Source organism: Triturus cristatus, chromosome 9 (assembly GCF_964204655.1).
Source record: "Triturus cristatus chromosome 9, aTriCri1.1, whole genome shotgun sequence".
Classification (NCBI taxonomy): domain Eukaryota; kingdom Metazoa; phylum Chordata; class Amphibia; order Caudata; family Salamandridae; genus Triturus; species Triturus cristatus.
Window position 1 is genome coordinate 652,084,607 of NC_140592.1, and position 16,047 is coordinate 652,100,653.

The following is a 16,047-nucleotide window of genomic DNA, read 5'->3' on the forward strand; positions in this document are numbered from 1 at the left end:
CTCACATGCTCCCACCGCGCGCTTGATTTAGCTTTCAGTACATGTGCGCGCCCGCATTGCGGCTCCTTTTTGGCTCTCACGCTCCCATCGCTCGCTCTCACGCTCCCATTGTGCGCTTGATGTAGCTTTTAGTTACTGTTTCTCTGTCCACTCGCGCGCTTGATTTACAGGGACTGAGTGCAAAACATGAGGATATTACTTCTTCCTCATGGTCTTAACTCGCGGTGCTTATCCCCCGCCATGCGCTCTCTTATGCCACCTATTCTCATATTGTAGCTTTGCCTCGTCTTTCACTCTATGCTACCACTTAACCTCATGTTACCGTCAGGACACGGAGATCGCAGCAGCCGGAACATTAACCCAGTCTGCTATCTTACAGCCAAGCAATCAACCCAGACAGGCCTGTCATAGTCTGAATGCAGAAAAGAGAACAGTGAACGCTTCGTGCACCTCTATTCCGTTTCACCGCTCAAAAATGACGAGGCACAAAGGACGATGAAATAAAACAGACGCTAGGCAAGAGGACATCAGAGGGTTCAACTTCTCGAAGATAATAAATAACATATAAGATACCTTCTTTCTCGGGGGAGGTGGGGGTGGGGGTGCAGTCCCTCTGCTCTCACGTCCTCTCGGGGTCCATGGGGGCACGGCGACTGTACATACATACGGGTGACGAATCAAAATAACCTTTTCACTGGTATGTGCGAGGCTGCCAAGAGCGGAGGGGGCTGGCGTGTGGAAATAGTCACCTCCCAACTATTATCATAGGACATATACGCTCACCGTGCCCCTCTCGCGGGGGGCACACCCCTTTCCGGACGGTGTCCTATTGTAGGCCTCACACCTTTGAATGACCAGACAGACTGTCCTCTCGGGCCTGTGGCAAGTTCAACAATCGCAGACATGAACTGCCTGCCTATCGCAAAGTGTGGCCCGTTCCCGAAGGACAGCCTTGTCTGAAAGTGTGCGAAGGGCGTGTAAGCTGAACCATTAAACGCCTGGGTTACCTGATTTTGAAGGGCAGTATAACTAGAATATAGGTTGTGGCAAAGTAGCAGGCTCACCTTCTGCATAATGACAAGGATTGTGGGGATGTTTATTTGCATTTATATAGCGTACCCTTATCTTGGCAACACTGCCACCCCTTTAAATGTCCCACTACAGTAATCAAAATGAGCCGCAATTTAAACAACCTCCGATCCCTTTGACCGAGAAATTGTTTTGTTAAAGTCTTTAAATTATGAAGAAACACAATGATGGCTTGTGTGATGAGTGCGTCAAAAAATATTACAGATTTCGGTGGGAAAATGCCATGACTGCACAATTATGTAATAGTGTTTCTCCCCCAGTGACACTGAACATATTTCACCAAAGTAACGGGGTCATCACTAAAGGCACACCAGGAATAAAGGCACAGGCATCAGGCGTGGCTGTGCCTACATGGCCGGAGAAGGGCACCGCTGTGCAGCATGGTGGGCACGCTCAATGGGCCTTTTCATGTGTCTCCTCCGCCCTTAGTGGTGTGCACGGCCAAGGCGGCTACCGAGGTATGCGCCTTCCATGTCTCACACCGATATATTTGTAACCAGCCCACTGGGGTGGGGAGAACATCTACACCCTATGCTACACCCTGCACCCATCAAGGAATATTAGACCGAATACCCAACATGCATACGACAGAGTGCAGACACACCTTAACGAGCATTTGCAATGCAATAGTTCTCTCAGTAACGCGAGTTTAAGCTATTGGCATTGTAAATGACAATGCCTTTTATTTTTGTTTTAAAAACTAAAACAAAAATAAAAGGCATTGTTATTTGCAATGTCAATAGCTGAAATTTGCGTAAATGCGAGACCTATTGCATTGCAAATGCTTGTTGATAACTTAGTGACAGTTGCAAAGTCTGTGAAAACCTCTCCAAATGGGTTAATCCCTCTCCTGATAGCTCTAAGATCTCTAACCCAGACAGGATTTATAAGGAGAAGTCTGGAAAATGACAACAGTAGATTACTCACATACATAATAAATCATGCAAAGAAATGTATTAGCCCCTTGAACACGGAAAAAGGCTTTTGATAGGGAGTCATGGAACTTTCTCATATCTACCCTGCAACTAGCTAAGGTAGGTCATCACATTAAGTTCATATTTGCATGTTCTCAAATGGGCAAAAACAAATGTAATTAACAATAGAATAAGGTCAAATACCTTAAGTCTGAAACAAGATACACACCAGGAATGCCTGCTATACCCTTTCTGTTGTTAGCATGGGAAATATTGAAGACCTATAGCCTTCAGTAAAAAACACAAGTCTGGAAAAAAGACAGAACTGAGAAAAGACCTTGTGTAGAAAAAACAAATTGGAACTTCAAAAGAGAGACAATTTGTAGAAATCCTCTTTTATAAATGTGTAATGTGGAGCCTTACAGTTTCCCCGGACGGAGAGTTTGGGCCACTATAACCTGGAAGCACTTTGTGAATATGACATATTCCCCATATATGACATACTTGTATGTTGTGTTTTCGTCATAATGTTTTTGTACTGTATCTGTCTCTCTTTCTCTCTCCATCTCTGCCTTTTATCTATCTGTGCCTCTAGTTATCTCTGTGTATAAATATACATAAATTATAGAATAATTAGTACAAGTGCATGGGACCACATCAAATCAAGTCATCCACTAATCCCGGAGTGACCCAGGGCAGAATGTCTTCGAGACCAGGAGCTGTAGAGTCCTCAGAGTCTGAGGCGAAGAATCAACATTCAGGGGACTTGGGCCTTTGAGAGGCTCCGCTGGAGCTTATAGTGGCAGGTCTTTTAACTGCCTTTGTCTGTTCTAGAGCCACCTGAGTCTTAGAGCGGCATGTCCTCCCTCGTCCCCGGAAATGGTGCTTATGGCGCAAGGGACGAGTATGCCCAGAAGATTCCGTACAGACTGTGTCCTTATCGTAGAGTTCAATCCATTCCCGCGCCACAGATGGATCTGTAAAGTAGTGACCTTTATCTTTAGACTGGACTCGCAGACGAGCGGGGAAGAGTAAGGAGTACTAAAGACCCAAGTCACACAATTTCTTCTTCAAAGATCCTGCCAGCAGTAAACTCTCCCACTATCAGGTGATTGCAGACCTTTGTGTTTGGACCTGAAGAGTAAAGTTGGTTGGGATGCAATGACACCTTGGAATTGTCCACCGCAAATGAGCTGTGGGCTCAAGCCTGCTGAAGAAGATTATCTTGGTCCCTAACCTGGAGGAGGTGGGCCACCATAGGCCGCACCGGTGCACCAGGGTGAGGCTTTCAAGCCAGTTCTCGGTGTGCACGTTTCAGGGCTTAGAAGTTGGAGTGACCCTCTGGGGCCACAACCTCCTGGATCCAGGACTCATCAAAGGCCAATAACAAGTCTCCCACTCCATGTTTAGGCAGCCCCACAATGTTAACTTTGTTACATCTAGCCCATCTCTCCTGATCATCCAGGAGGGCGGCCAGGCATTGAGTCTGTGCCTCAAGGGTCTGAATGTGGTGAACTGCCGACTGAGCTACTGGTGTCAGTGACAGAACTGTTGTCTCCTGGGCAGTGAAACTCTGAGACCTTCCACGAATCCTCACGTATAAGATCCATCTCAACAAAGAGGGAATCGATTTTGCCCTCCAGCCGCTTCCATGAGTCATCCATTGCTGCCAAGAGTTTGTCGGACTTGTTGTCCATGTACGACGTGTCTCCACCGCCAAGGCCCTGCTTGATTCCCTGCTGGGAAGCGCTCGTGGCCGCATCGTCCTTAATGTACGCCCCATATTGACTCCTCAAATGAGCAAAAGCCCCCAATTGACACCAGACATATTGGCTTTGGACGGATACCTGGGTGGGAGCAAAGAACTCTCAGGGCTCCCCACAGTACAACGGGGAGGAAGGGTCACCAGTACTGCAAAAACACACGGCTGGGACCACCGGCATTGCAGAGAGCAGCCTTTATGAGATAAAGGAGGAGGGCGGGAGGAAACTGGTGGGGCCCACAGGTCTGTGGGGCAGCGGGACAAGGGACAACTCAGTTCATGGGCCCCTTGCCAGAACAAGCATAAGGGGGCTCTAGGCCAGTGGAGGTCACCACCGTTCTCTTGGATAAGCCAGCGATCGATCCCAATGTTCAGAGTGGGGCTACCTGGTTGGTCCAGGGTTAAGCGCTGCATGGCCCCTTTTGTCCCCCACTGCAGGTTATGAGGTATAGGCCCTAGGGAGAGGGCCATTGGAGATCCACAAGCCCCATTAGTTCCCCTGTGAGGTGGGGGGCGCTTTTCCCCAGAATCACCGGCTGCGGGTCGCTATCTTGGCCGGGGCATCTCTGCGGTGCTCTGTGCCCCAACAGAAGACCAAGTAATTCCAATCCCTCCGTCATGGACCAGGGCACGGTTGCGTGGTGGGTGCCCGCTGGAAGTGGTTGCTTCCTCTGAAATTATCATCGCCACGACTGTTGGCCTCAAGAGGGTGGCCACCGCAGACAAAGCGGTCTGCCATCTTAATAGATAATTCTGACTCTGAGAAGTTGCACCAGTCCCACAGTGTAGCCCGATCCTCCCAAGGATCACAGGCGGGGAGCCAAAGTCCTGTATGTGTACGGGATCTGTTTCCAGTGGAGCAGGGGACACAGCAGTTGTCAGACAGATCTGGGAGGATCACAGGCCGCCAGGATCTCAGTCGCCCTCTTCCTCAGTACAAGGTGGCTGGCTCCACCACCTGCAGAGACGCAAGTTATAGCTATGTGAAATAAGTAGAAGTGGTGAACTTCAGTGGTTTGTTACTGTATAATGATGTCATAAACATTTTCTCCTAGCTATAATGTCCCTTTAACCTTTCAGGTTTTTTTTCCAGTGAATTTCGAAGGTTTCTTTTAATGCAAAGTAAGACACATTATAACCATATCTAAATATAACTTCACTTTAACGTGTGTGTGTATTAGTTACCTACCTACCGGCAGTCGCCAGTAGGTAGTTATAGTTAGGACCTATTTTCCATAGGAAATCCGCAACATTCTATTCCCAATAACTTTGGCGCCGATTGACGAATCTTCGCGAAATGTTCAAAACTTTTGGCCAGCTCCGGTCCGCTCCTATCCTGAAAATCTCGGGATGATTCAGGTAGCGGGGGCCGAGAAAAAAGGGAGGTCCCAAAACGTGTTTTCCCCATGCAATTTCCCATAGGACCTTTTAGCCGCAGCTATAGCCCGAACTGCTGAACAGAATTACACCAAATTTGGCAGAAAGGTAGTCCTCAGTTCAGACTGTTGCCTCTTGCTTAAATGGTGTAAATCCGTTCAGTAGTTCCTGAGAAAATCAAAAGTAAAATCACATATCTGGGCGGAGCCTAACCACACATCTCATCGTGAGATCTGATTGGCTGTCAGCACTTCATCCAAGAAGTGTTGGCAGCCATCTTGGGACCAATATACATGATCGCACCTCATTAAAAAGCATTGCAGTTAATAGAAGGTTTTAAGACTTTAGTTACATTATAAATCATTGGTTGATGGTACCATACTCATTTTAGGAATTGTGGTATGGTCTAAGGTGATTTTACCATGTGAAAAAGCCTTCTGCTGGGATATCATGAATCCTGTTTGAAAGAACTATTTTCTCATGCTTTTCCCACAGAGGTTTGGAAGGTCATCTATAAGCTAAACTGAGAGCATATTTTCTGTAAATTCACAATATCTTTCTCAGTCATGTGAGAATGAAGTCTGACATTCTCAGTAAAACATGTACATCCAACAAGGGCAGAGACTGTCAGTTGATTCCTTTGTATTCTACTGCAGCTTCCCAGAGTGTTCCAAAGAACAACTAGAGCGCTAACAGTCCGACTTATGACAAACGTATGGCACACCTGAAGCCATCTTGATTGGAATAAAGTCGTAACACTTAAAACATTTAATTTACAAAGGAACAAAATGAGGGGGTTCATTTTGCCGTAGAAATTATGATTAGTGCTGCAGAAAGAAAAAAATTAGAGCACATTTTGACTTCTCAAATCCTCTTCGATTTCATAAAAATATTCTGACATGCAGACTGAAACATGCACTTTGAATACCAGCAGCATACTTCCCTAGTGAGCAGTACCTTTACTACAGCGAACTAATGAGCAACTAGAGTGCTAACATTCTGAATTTATGGCAAATGTGTGACACATCTGAATGCCTTCTTGATGGAATCAAATTAAAAAACGGAAAGTATTCCTACTGCGGAGACTGTAGTACATGAGGAAATTAGGAAACTTCATAACAAATAAGTATCCCAAGATGGCCACCAGAGACAAGAGCCCAAATGTAGCACAAATATCACCCAGATGTAGCCCAAGTATAGCCCAATGACAGAATGTCCCAGAGTGTTCTAAAGAACAACTAGAGCGCTAACAGTCTTACTTATGACAAAAGTCTGGCACACCTGAAGTCAGCTTGATTGGAATAAAGTGGTAACACTTAAAACATTTAATTTGCAAAGGAACAAAATGAGGGGGTTCATTTTGCCATAGAAATTATGATTAGTGCTGCAGAAAGAAAAATGAGGGCACATTTTGACTTGTCAAATCCTCTTCTATTTCATTAAAAAATTCTGACATGCAGACTGAAACATGCACTTTGAATACCAGCGGCAGACTTTCCTGGTGAGCAGTAGCTTTACTACAGTGATCCAATGAGCAACTAGAGTGCTACCATTCAGAATTTATGGCAAATGTGTGACACATCTGAATGCCTTCTTGATGGAACCAAAGTAAACAAGCATTGACAATGCAATAGGTCTCACCCTCGTTTAAGTTAAAGCAATTCTGTTTGTAATTAGGTGGCTTTTTAGCTTTGCTTTTTTTTAGTGTTTTTCAAACTTTCCTGTACATAACATGCATGCATACATGTATATGTATGCATGCATTTATATTTGTATTTATATAGATATGCAGATTATATATGTTTATGTGTGTATATATATATATACACACACACATATATAAATACACATACATATATATAGATAGAGTGAGCAGCAGGGAGTGTAGCGTAGAGAGTGTAGCTTTGAGAGAGTAGTAGAGTGAGTAGTAGCGAGTAGTAGAGGGTGAGTAGAATTTATGGCAAATGTGTGACACATCTGAATGGCTTCTTGATGGAACCAAAGTAAACAAACATTGAAAATACAATAGGTCTCGCCCTCGATTGTTAATATATATATATATTCACTGAAAAAACCATAGGTTTTAGGGGCGTTATAGTTAGCTGGACTTTTCACTCGTACAAAACCATTGAAATTCCCCGTTATAGTTAGTTCAGCTAACTATAACTCGCGCGCCCGCAATGCACTGCTGATAACGTCACATATTACATCACTCATGACATGGTCAGTGACATCACTGATGAAATCTCAAATGACATCACTGATGACATCATCCAGTGAATGTGTGTTTTTCTGAAAATTACATATGTTTTATATATGTATATCTCCAGGTCGATGGAAGAATAAATGGGTATACAAGTGTCTAAATGGATGATTTGTGTTTGAAAAATTGATTGTATAACTGACTGATTAAGTGTAGCTTAGTGAATACATGGCTTAGTGAGTAATGTTTAAATATGTAAATATCTGTATCAGTCTCTCACTTTGTGTATAAGTGGCTGCATGGGTTGGTGAGTAGCTACATGAGTGTCTATATAGGTTATTAGTTGGTTTTTTGAGTATCAGTATGAGTGTGAGTGTCTGTATGGTTCGGTGGGGGGTATTACGTAGTGCATAGGTGCATGAATGAGTGACTCACTGTTTGTATGTGTTGAAGACAGCATGTGTGCAGGACTGTAAGGGTGGAAGAGTGTGTGCGTGGGTGTGTTAGTGAGTGAATGACTAACTCAATAGTGTCTTTATGAGTAACTACATATGTTTTAAACTAGTATATGTGACTATTGGTGTATATAAGTGAGTATATGTGAGAGTGAGAGATTGGAAGAGTTCCTGTATGAATAAGTATGTGTTTCTATAAGTGATTGTTTAAAAGACTAAGTATGTGTAAGTTTCTGTAGAAGTAAGTGTGGTGGTGTGTGTATAACTGTATATGCAAGTAAATGGATGTTTGATTCTTTATTAGCATGAGTGACTAGGTGTGTGAGTAACTATGGATGAGTGGCGCTGTGTAACAGGATGTATAGGTGTTCGAGTACATATGATGAGTGAGTACATGTATGAGTGACTGTACAGGACTGTTGGTGAATGAGTGGATGTGTATGTGGATCTTAGAATTACTGAATAGGTTGTTGTAACTGGTATTGGTATGTCCATTGTTTTGAAAATTTTAGTTTCTATTTTTGAATGTGTGTATCAAAGGTTATATTGGGGGGAGAGGAGGTCTGCCACTCTATCACAAGGACGATGTCATCAGTGATGTCATGAGTGATGTAATATGTGACGTCATCAGCAGTGCATTGCGGGCGCGCGAGTTATAGTTAGCTGAACTAACTATAACAGGGGAATTTCAATGGTTTTGTACGAGTGAAAAGTCCAGCTAACTATAACGCCCCTGAAACCTATGGTTTTTTCAGTGAATTTCAAAGGTTTTTTAAATGCTAATTTGTAACTATGCCTACAGAGATAGGACATGTGAAGAAAGAAGAAAAAACGCACAGAAAAAAAAGAAGAAATGCAGAAAGAAGCAACAGAAGTCATCAAAGACGAAGAAAAGTGCAGGAAGAAGGATAACGTGCAGAAAGAACAAACAGAAGAGCAGAAAGAAGCCTTGTTGCAACATCATCCTGTACCCTCAACTTTTTCAGACAGATACTGGTGGTAACTGAGTCTGACTAACCAGTCCTAGAGCCAGTGCTATGTTAAAAGACACTTAGAATACAGTGAGCCCAATGCTGTGTTACACCCACCATTGCCCGCCGAGTGCCACACACCTCTGTGTTGTATTCCACCAGCTAGTGAGTATGCCATGACACTCTAGCCCATGTGCACTGTAACACCACCCCGTGAATATGTCATGCCACACTTGCCTTCGCACGGGTTATATTGCCCCATCTAACGTGCCTTCCTCGATTCCTATGTTATAACTCACAGCGCTATGCCATTCATATTACAATCTAGGATCCATATCTTTGTCACAGTGCATATGCAACGTTACACTCCCCAGCACATATTTTATATTACAACTTTAGAGACTAGTTAGGTTACACAACACTGTGCATATTACACTCCAAGGCGCATATCACGCGCTAGTGCCCGTGCTATCTTGCGCTCTCCAATGAATCTGTCATTGCGCACAATGTATTGCATATTATATTTCACGCCCGGTTCATCTTATACCACACTTTTTGGTGCATAGTTTATACCATATCTAACTTTCATTTTTAATTGTGCTCTCAGGACTATGTTCTATATAACACTGCGTCCACCTACCCTTTTCACAGGCATTACATTTTGCGATGGGAGTTGGAGGGTCAGGGGGTGTTTCTGCCAAGTGAGCCCTAAGTCACAGTCACAAACGTCCTCTTCTTCCTGAATAAAAGTGAGATTATGCTGCATACTTGTTCATATTTTAAGTAGTTCGCACATACACACATTTTATAAACAATAAAGTTCCTAATACCCACCTTCTCTGAACAGTTAGCTTGCTGCCCCATCACCTCCTCCGTATCCTCTGTTGTCTGAATCCATGGACTAGCCTCCTCCCTCCTGCCATGCATGGTCTGATGTGCTGCCACTGCCCTCCATTTAGCATGATGTACCAGTCCACTCCTCCTGCCCTCCATTGCCCAATTCTATGGCCCATCATTGACCTCCTGCTTAGCCGCTGTGCTTAGCTTGCTGCCCCTATTCTCCTTCCCCCTGCCCTCCGATGTCTTTGTGCATGCCCCCGCTCCATCCTTTTTGCCCACCATGTTCCATGGACCTGCCACTCCTATCTACTGAGTGTTCTGTTGAGCTGCCACTCCACTCCCACCTGCCTAGCATTGTCAGATGACTGTAACCTGTCCCTGCACCTCCACCCTGCCTGTCCACATGCCATGCCCCTATCCCCTTCCTCCTGTCCTCCATGGTCCATTTTACTGCCACACCCTTCTGCCCTCCCTGGTCTGTTGTGCTGCAACTGCTCCTCCTGCCTGCCCCACGCGGTCTGTTGTGAGGCCCCTTCTCCTGAACTCAGGTCCTGACCCTCCCTTCTATCCTCCATGGTCCTTTGTGCATGCCCCTGCACCCTCCTTCTTGCCCATCATAGCTATTGTGCTGCCACTAACCCTCCCGCTTGCCATGCATGGTCTTCTGTGCTGCCATGGCCCCTCCCACCTTCCCTGTGTGGTCAGCTAGCTGCCCATGACCCCCTCCCACCTTCCCTCCACGGTCTGTGTGTATGCCATCATAGTCTCACTGTTGCTCTCCATGGTGTGTCTTGTTTCTAGTGCGCCTCCTGCCTGATCTCCATGGTCATCTTGCTGCTCCTGCCCTGCCCCCTTGCCCCCAGCCCTCAGTTTCCATGTGCAGACCCCTATTCCCTCCCTCTTGGCTTGTCTGTTCCATTGTAATGCCCCTGATCCGTCCCTCCTGCCCTTTATGGTCTGTTATGCTGCAGCTTTCTCTTCTGTCTGTCCATTATGGTCAGCTAGCTACCATTGCCTCTTTCCCCTCTGTTCTCTGTTGTCCATGTGCATGGTCCTGTCCCCTCCCTATTGCTTTCTATGGACTGTTGTGCTGCACTCCCGTTCCGCATGCCCTGTGTGGTGTATTGTGCTGCTGCAAACCCTGATGCCTTTCCTGTAGGGTCAGTTTGGTGCACCTCTCCATGTCCCTCCTGTCCTCTGTTATCCGAGTCCATGTCCCTACCCCAATTCCTCCTACCTACCATGATCCAATGCACCATACTTGCGAACATTTTGAACTTGGTAAGAGGAAGATTTTGAAAAAAAACTGGGGTAATGATTTTCCTCTCGGAGTTGCATTGAAAAAGAGGAGATTGTAGACAGGAGACAGATCAAATAAAGCCCATTTGAGCTTAAAAACATTGGACGTTTCCTGGCTGAAACGGGTCTGTTGGCATGTATGGTTGTACTACCACTGCCTCTTCCTTCTGCCCACAATGGTCTATTATATTGCCACAGCCTCTCTTGCCAGTCCTGTATTGTTGGTTTGTTGCCCCTTCCCCCCCCCCCCTTTCCACTGCCCTCCATAGTCTGTTGTGCTGCCACTGCCCTTCCTGCCTGCCCAGTGTGGTCAAATTGTTGCCTCTGCACTCTCCTACCTGCCTTCCATTTTTAGAGTCCGTGCCCCTGGCCTCTGCCTCTCAACAGTATCCCAATGAACAACTAGATTGCTAACATTCTATATTTATTACAAAAGTGTGGAACGCCTGACGTCATCTTGATGTAATCAAAACTGTAATACCTAGAGCATTTCCTTTAGAAATGACATATATGAGAGGGTCTTATTTGCATCAAAATTATGGTTAGTGCTCTAAAAAACTAAAATGAGGACATATTTTCTGAGTTTTCAAATAGCGACAAAGCACTTTTAAATTATTTGTAATCTTTGTTTTTTTATCCAGTTGACCACTTGATTAAATGTTGCACTTAGGGGAGAGGATGTGGTGTTACTTCCAGAGCTGCAGACTTTGCAACTGGGGAACCAGGTTGGAGTTTCTGCTTCAGCTCAATATTCTGTGATTCTGGTCAAATCACTTAGTCTCCCCATGTCTACAACCAAAATGAATTTGATCTTGTGTGATGTAAGCAATGCTCATGTAAAGCACTCCAATACCTGACAAGTCTGCATTATATAAAACTGCAAATAAACAAAAAATACGTGTTTTGCACACTTCTGTCATTGGGCTACATGTGGGCTACATCTGGGTGATATTTGTGCCGCATTTGGGCTCTTTGGTCTCTGGTGGCCTTCTTGGGAGATTTATTTGTTATGAAGTTTCCTAATTTCCTCATTTACTGCTGTCTCCTCAGTAGGAAATACATTCAGTTTTTTACTTTGATTCCATCAAGAAGGTATTCAGATATGTCTCACATTTGCCATAAATTCTGAATGTTAGCACTCTAGTTGCTCATTAGATCACTGTAGTAAAGCTACTGCTAACCACGGAAGTCTGCTGCTGGTATTAAAAGTGCATGTTTCAGTCTGCATGTCAGAATATTTTTATGAAATAGAAGAGGATTTGAGAAGTCAAAATGTGCTCTAATTTTTTTTCTTTCTGCAGCACTAATCATAATTTCTACGGTAAAATGAACCCCCTCTTTTTTTTCCTTTGTAAATTAAATGTTTTAAAGTGTTACCACTTTATTCCAATCAAGATGGCTTCAGGTGTGCCATACGTTTGTCATAAGTAGGACTGTTAGCGCTCTAGTTGTTCTTTGGAACACTCTGGGAAGCTGCAGTAGAACACAAAGGAATCAACTGACAGTCTCTGCCCTTGTTGGATGTACATGTTTTACTGAGAATGTCAGACTTCATTCTCACATGACTGAGAAAGATAATGTGAATTTACAGAAAATATGCTCTCAGTTTAGCTTATAGATCACCTTCCAAACCTCTGTGGGAAAAGCATGAGAAAATAGTTTTCTCTCAAACATGATTCATGATATCACAGCAGAAGGCTTTTTCACATGGTAAATTCACCTTAGAACACACCACAATTCCTAAAATGATTATGGTACCATCAACAAATGATTTATAATGTAACTAAAGTCTTAAAACCTTCTATTAACTGCAATGCTTTTTAATGAGGTGCTATCATGTATATTGGTCACAAGATGGCTGCCAACACTTCTTGGATTAAGTGCTGACAGCCAATCAGATCTCACGATGAGATGTGTGGTTAGGCTCCGCCCATATATACATGTGATTTTGATTTTCTCAGGAACTACTGAACGGATTTACACCATTTAAGCAAAAGGCACGAGTCTGAACTGAGGACTACCTCTTTGCCAAATTTGCTGTAATTCCGTTCAGCAGTTCGGGCTGTAGCTGCGTCAACAGATCCTATGGGAAAATGCATGGGGAAAATGCGTTTTGGGATCCCCCCGCTTGACGAATCCCCCGTGAAATTTTCAGCATAGGAGCAGACCGGAGCTGGCCAAAAGTTTGGAAAATTTCACGAGGATTCTTCTATCGGCGCCAACGTTATTCCAAATAGAATGTTGCGGACTTCCTATGGAAAATAGGTCCTAACTATAACTACTTACTGGCGACTGCCAGTAAGTAATGTATACATACATATATATATAAATAGTGAGTAGTAGAGTGTGAGTAGTAGAGTGTGAGTAGTAGAGTGTGAGTAGTAGAGTGTGAGTAGTAGAGTGTGAGTAGTAGAGTGTGAGTAGTAGAGTGTGAGTAGTAGAGTGTGAGTAGTAGAGTGTGAGTAGTAGAGTGTGAGTAGTAGAGTGTAGTGTGTGAGTAGTAGAGTGTGAGTAGTAGAGTGTGTGTGTGTGTGTGTGTGGTGGAGTGTGTGTGGTGGAGTGAGTGTGTGTGTGGTGGAGTGAGTGTGTGTGTGTGTAGTGGAGAGTGTGTGTGTGTGTAGTGGAGAGTGTGTGTGTGTGTAGTGGAGAGTGTGTGTGTGTGTAGTGGAGAGTGTGTGTGTGTGTAGTGGAGAGTGTGTGTGTGTGTAGTGGAGAGTGTGTGTGTGTGTAGTGGAGAGTGTGTGTGTGTGTAGTGGAGAGTGTGTGTGTGTGTAGTGGAGAGTGTGTGTGTGTGTGTAGTGGAGAGTGTGTGTAGTGGAGAGTGTGTGTGTGTGTGTAGTGGAGAGTGTGTGTGTGTGTGTGTAGTGGAGAGTGTGTGTGTGTGTGTGTAGTGGAGAGTGTGTGTGTAGTGGAGAGTGTGTGTGTGTAGTGGAGAGTGTGTGTGTGTAGTGGAGAGTGTGTGTGTGTAGTGGAGAGTGTGTGTGTGTGTGTAGTGGAGAGTGTGTGTGTGTGTGTGTAGTGGAGAGTGTGTGTGTGTGTGTAGTGGAGAGTGTGTGTGTGTGTAGTGGAGAGTGTGTGTGTGTGTGTGTGTGTAGTGGAGAGTGTGTGTGTGTGTGTGTGTAGTGGAGAGTGTGTGTGTGTGTGTAGTGGAGAGTGTGTGTGTGTGTGTGTAGTGGAGAGTGTGTGTGTGTGTGTGTAGTGGAGAGTGTGTGTGTGTGTGTAGTGGAGAGTGTGTGTGTGTGTAGTGGAGAGTGTGTGTGTGTGTAGTGGAGAGTGTGTGTGTGTGTAGTGGAGAGTGTGTGTGTGTGTAGTGGAGAGTGTGTGTGTGTGTAGTGGAGAGTGTGTGTGTGTGTAGTGGAGAGTGTGTGTAGTGGAGAGTGTGTGTAGTGGAGAGTGTGTGTAGTGGAGAGTGTGAGGGTGTGTGTAGTGGAGAGTGTGTGTGTGTGTGTGTGTGTAGTGGAGAGTGTGTGTGTGTGTGTAGTGGAGAGTGTGTGTAGTGGAGAGTGTGAGGGTGTGTGTAGTGGAGAGTGTGTGTAGTGGAGAGTGTGAGGGTGTGTGTAGTGGAGAGTGTGTGTGTGTGTGTGTGTAGTGGAGAGTGTGTGTGTGTGTGTAGTGGAGAGTGTGTGTGTGTGTGTAGTGGAGAGTGTGTGTGTGTGTGTAGTGGAGAGAGTGTGTGTGTGTGTAGTGGAGAGTGTGTGTGTGTGTAGTGGAGAGTGTGTGTGTGTGTAGTGGAGAGAGTGTGTGTGTGTGTGTGTGTAGTGGAGAGAGTGTGTGTGTGTGTGTAGTGGAGAGTGTGTGTGTGTGTGTGTAGTGGAGAGTGTGTGTGTGTGTGTGTAGTGGAGAGTGTGTGTGTGTGTGTGTGTAGTGGAGAGTGTGTGTGTGTGTAGTGGAGAGTGTGTGTGTGTGTAGTGGAGAGTGTGTGTGTAGTGGAGAGTGTGTGTGTGTGTAGTGGAGAGTGTGTGTGTGTGTAGTGGAGAGTGTGTGTAGTGGAGAGTGTGTGTAGTGGAGAGTGTGAGGGTGTGTGTAGTGGAGAGTGTGTGTGTGTGTGTGTGTGTGTAGTGGAGAGTGTGTGTGTGTGTAGTGGAGAGTGTGTGTAGTGGAGAGTGTGAGGGTGTGTGTAGTGGAGAGTGTGTGTGTGTGTAGTGGAGAGTGTGTGTGTGTGTGTAGTGGAGAGTGTGTGTGTGTGTGTGTGTAGTGGAGAGTGTGTGTGTGTGTAGTGGAGAGTGTGTGTGTGTGTGTGTAGTGGAGAGTGTGTGTGTGTGTAGTGGAGAGTGTGTGTGTGTGTGTGTGTAGTGGAGAGTGTGTGTGTAGTGGAGAGTGTGTGTGTAGTGGAGAGTGTGTGTGTAGTGGAGAGTGTGTGTGTAGTGGAGAGTGTGTGTGTGTAGTGGAGAGTGTGTGTGTGTAGTGGAGAGTGTGTGTGTGTGTAGTGGAGAGTGTGTGTGTGTGTAGTGGAGAGTGTGTGTGTGTGTGTGTAGTGGAGAGTGTGTGTGTGTGTAGTGGAGAGTGTGTGTGTGTGTAGTGGAGAGTGTGTGTGTGTGTAGTGGAGAGTGTGTGTGTGTAGTGGAGAGTGTGTGTGTGTAGTGGAGAGTGTGTGTGTGTGTGTGTGTAGTGGAGAGTGTGTGTGTGTGTAGTGGAGAGTGTGTGTGTGTAGTGGAGAGTGTGTGTGTGTGTAGTGGAGAGTGTGTGTGTGTGTAGTGGAGAGTGTGTGTGTGTGTAGTGGAGAGTGTGTGTGTGTAGTGGAGAGTGTGTGTGTGTGTAGTGGAGAGTGTGTGTGTGTGTGTAGTGGAGAGTGTGTGTGTGTGTAGTGGAGAGTGTGTGTGTGTGTAGTGGAGAGTGTGTGTGTGTGTAGTGGAGAGTGTGTGTGTGTAGTGGAGAGTGTGAGGGTGTGTGTAGTGGAGAGTGTGTGTGTGTGTAGTGGAGAGTGTGTGTGTGTGTGTGTAGTGGAGAGTGTGTGTGTGTAGTGGAGAGTGTGTGTGTGTAGTGGAGAGTGTGTGTGTGTGTAGTGGAGAGTGTGTGTGTAGTGGAGAGTGTGTGTGTGTGTGTGTGTGTAGTGGAGAGTGAGTGTGTGTGTAGTGGAGAGTGTGTGTGTAGTGGAGTGTGAGGGTGTGTGTAGTGGAGAGTGTGTGTGTGTGTGTAG

General features: G+C 45.2%; 1 protein-coding gene across 1 annotated transcript in view; it reads left to right on the plus strand.

Annotated features, from left to right (window-relative positions):
* The window catches only part of TBCB (tubulin folding cofactor B), a 105,079-nt gene that overhangs the window by 20,545 nt on the left and 68,487 nt on the right, over nt 1–16,047 (plus strand). The gene's annotated exons all lie outside the window — the stretch shown is intronic.